Raw genomic sequence first — 4349 nt, 5'->3', positions numbered from 1 at the left:
AGGTTTAAAAGAAGACTCCACACTAGCCCGTGACAGGGAGGTAACACACTCCTGCTGGCTGAAAGGCTAGAGGATTTGAAACATTTACTGAGGAAGATCACAGAATGAAGCCTTCAACATGCTGCACCTCAATGTAGAGAAAACCAAAATTCTCACACGTGGACCAAGAGACCACAGTTAAACAGAGGGAATATTGAAGTTGTTCAGAACTCTTCATTTTAGTTGGCTCCAGAACCAATGCTGATGGAAGACGTGTTTTAAAATAACATGAACTAATACTTTGGGAAAATCTACTGCACAAGACTTTTTTAAAGTGCTAAAGAACAAAGATGTCATTTTGAGGACCACGGTGTGCCTGATCTAAGCCCTGGTATTTTCAATACCCTCAGATGCATTTGAATGCTGACCAATGAATAACATACCCAGAAAGCAAGCTAAACTGTTTCTGGGGGTCCTACTGGCGGAAGACTGCTTTGAAGTAAAGATGAAGAGACTGTCTCACATATTTTGAATGTGTTAATAGAAAGATTCGTCTCTGGAGAAGGGCATCATGTTTGGTAGAGCAGATGGTCAGTAAAAAAGAGGATGTCCCTCCAGGAGACAGATGGCATAATAACTGTAACAATGGGCTCACACAGATAGAACAATCTGAGTATGGCACTGAGCCAGTCAGTAGATAAGGTTGTTATCAGCCAGAACCAACCTGAGGGCATTTAACAACAGTAACAAGCCACAGCAAGGACACAGGCAATGGCAGGAGGTTGGAGAGGCAGGCAGGCAGCAGACTATGTAGGGTACTGCAAAATATGGAAAGGATTGAGTTAAAGGAAACTCTCTATGCATGGTGTCCTATAGTTAGAGCCAACTCCATGGCACAAAATAAAATAATGTGAATGACTTACATCCATTGGCAACATCTTATATTCAAATCTCTGAGGATGAAGCGCTAGGGTCTACTGTGGCCTTAGATATTCCATTGTGTAGTAAGTTTGGGAACCACTGCTCTGGGGTATACTGTTAGCTGGAAAAGTGTGCTGTGGAAATTCCCTGGGTAGAAAGCTAGAGACTAAGCAGAGGCCTTTTCCTGTAATGGGTGTGTGCTTTTGAAATTAGGTTCCTTTCCCAGATCAACAGAGTATGAGCATTTCAGATTTTTGGACACAGGGAAAGAATCATTTGTGACTGAACAAAGCAGTATGCACATTTTATAGTTGCCTTATACTATAGGTGGCATTGAAGCTTAGTGTTTGAAACTACTAGCCACTATACAGGGGCAAAGATGAGGCTTTCTCCTCTGGTAAAGTGTTAGAGTCTCCTATATAAGTAGGCAAATCCACAAGGACATAGACCAAAAAGAAAAGAAAAGAAAACACAAGAGAAAAGAAAAACAACAACAAATACGCAATTCCAGGTCTGTCCACTGAAGAAAGCAGATGGTGCCCAGTTATCAAAAGATATAGCATCTGGGGTGTTGATGGCTGCTCGAACTTAATCAAGCAGCCATCTAACAAAGAACCAACATGCCCAAGTGGAAGAAGCACACCAGCCTGTGCGATCATGAGGTGTCGTCAGGACAGGGTAACAGGCATCAGAAGACCCATAACAAACAAACAAACAAATGAAAAACATATTGTTGAGAACAAGGGGATTCAGAGCAGAGACCCAAAGCCCACAGTAGAAAATGGAACATCCTCTCACAAAGGGGTCTCTGAGAAGAGATTAGTCAACCAGGGCACAGTAAAGCACTGATGAAACACACAATATTCCTCTGGTTCTTTGAGGCTTCCTCATCCCCTACTATCATGACCCTAGTACTGTCTTTTCCTGCAGGTTAGCCTGGAACATGTGCACAGATAAAGAATAAGAGATAAGAGTTCACAACATACAGAATCCAGGGACAGGAATGGGAACAGCAATACCAGAAGGGGAGGGGGAGGGAAAAAAAGGAGGGGAGGAAGGGGGTACCGATCTCAATAATCGACACATAACCATACACTCCGCCTCCAGGGGGATGAACAACAGAAATCATGGGGGAAGGGAGACAGTGGCCAGTGTAAGATATGAAAATAATAATAATTTATAATTTATGAAGGGGTCACAAGGGTGGCAGGGGGAGGGATAAATAGGAGCTGATACCAAGGGCTCAATAAAAAGTAAATGTCTAGAAAAGAATGATGGCAACATATGATACGATTGATGCATGGATTGTTATAACAGTTGTAAGACCCCCCAATAAAATGATTTTTTTAGTTAAAAAAAGAGAGAGAGAGAGAGTTAGTCTCAGAAACCCACAGGGGCAGTTGTACCCTGCACTACAGAGTTGCCATGAGCCAGGATTGACTCTGTGGTAGTGAGTTTGTTTTGGTGTAGATTTTACTATAGATAATTGCATTCCCTGAATGAGCACTTTAATCAAAATACAGTTTTTAATATTTTCTCCTTTCTTTTCTATTGATGCTTTTCTCTGTTTTACTTTGTTATCGTGTTTAAGTTTTTGTTTTTTGCATATATGCTATTCTGTATATGAAATCCAGAATAGGTAAACATTTAGAGACAGTAATTGGATTAATCGTTTTTGGTGGGTCTGGCAGAGGTGGTGAGGTAAATGAGATGCTAATAACAATAATCACACACACAAAAAGAAATGTTCTAAAATTGCAGCATTGATTGTACAATTCTTCTTAATATTATTGAACTATTGAATCTATGGTATGTGGATTATATGACAGTAAAACTACATTTTAAGTTGCTTTTCCAAGTTGTTAGGAAAAATAAACTAAAACTTTAAAAATGCCCTTTGTCGTGCAGTCATAGACTAGTGATCAGTACCATCAACATGGCATTGTTGCTCTGTGCCGTTGACTCACTTCCCACTCGGCAACAGCATATGGACAGCAGAGCAAACCACTTCCCAGTCCTGCAGTGTCTTCAAATTGTTGTATACTTGAGCCCGTTGTTGCCTCTGCTGTATCACACTATTAACATACATATTCTTACTTACGAGACTGATGGTGAGTCTGTTCTGACTCATGAGGACCCCGTGTGGGCAGAATGGAATTGTTCCATAAGACATCCAAAGATCGGAATATCCTTCAGATGCTCCTTCTCTGGCCTCTCTTCTAGGGCAGCTCTGGTGTGTCTGCCAGTCTTTCAACTGCTATTCAAATGTAGGCTATGTTTCACTCATAGCTTTTACATTCATTGTTTGCCTTTAAATTTACATTAAATCCCTTTGAATAAAAACAGATGAGAAAAAATCACATTTTGGTTACCAAAAGTTATTATCTTGACATGGTCTTTAAAAGATTTTATCAATAGTGCCTTTAGTCTTCTACCTTAAATACTATGATAAAATCATTAAAAGAGGGAACAAATTAATGATCCCTGTGATATGTTGCTACTCTGGCTGTCTTACTAGCTGATTTCTCCCATGGTGATGCCTTATCTAGAATTATTTTCTTTGCTTCTTTTTTTTTCCCTCTTTCATGCTCTCTGTGATTCGTGTTAAGTATTTTTATAAATACTATTTCAAATTATTTTAATATACACAAATTGGTCTGGTAATAAAATGAGGACAGACACACATAGTCTTTAAATTTTTGTTTTAATGAATGGTTATGAATCATTTATTCCCAAGATAGTCACCTAGTCAGGCATAGTTAAAACTCTAGTTGTTCCTGCTCTATCAAAATTCTTTATAAAACATTATTTTTATCTACTATGTAAAGGTGGTTTGTTTTTCCATTAGACACACTTTGAAGCATTTGCCCATGCGGGGAGGGGGTGAGTAATAATAAAAGGAATTATTGGTCATGTTAATATTTGCCATTTACTTATTACTGTAAGATACTTCTCTAAATGATTCAGATACACAACATCATTTAATCACCGCAAGCACCCTATGAAGAGGTATTAATAGCACCATTTTATAGAAACTGCACCCAACCTCCCACAGCCTGTAAGCTTCAAAACAAAGGGTTATGCCCAGAGCTGTCTAAATTAAAATGCACACTCTTTTCCACTCTGAGATGTCAAAAGGTTAAGAGTCAAGGAGCTACCTGCTTTCCAGGTGCTGGAAACCCTTCCTGGGGCTGCTGTGCCCAACACTTTGGAATGCAAACTCCCTTCAGCCAGCCCTGGTTTAGCATAGTTTCACTAGTGCCCTGTCTGTCTAAGGTAGTCAGCGAATATTAAAATAGTACTAATCATAAAGTAGCACTCAGTCAACCGTGCAGCCTTCTTACCGAGGGGAGGAGAATAGCTCACTTTCCCTGGAGGGCCTGAGAAAGAGCAGTGTATAGGCTCCCGCATGAGGTGGGACCCTCCTCTCCATCTTTGCACTTGCTCCT

Source organism: Echinops telfairi, unplaced genomic scaffold (genome assembly GCF_000313985.2).
Source record: "Echinops telfairi isolate 266 unplaced genomic scaffold, ASM31398v2 ScPeMD7_7407;HRSCAF=8445, whole genome shotgun sequence".
NCBI lineage: Eukaryota > Metazoa > Chordata > Mammalia > Afrosoricida > Tenrecidae > Echinops > Echinops telfairi.
The sequence above is the reverse complement of the archived record's forward strand: the minus strand, read 5'-3'. Positions refer to the sequence as shown.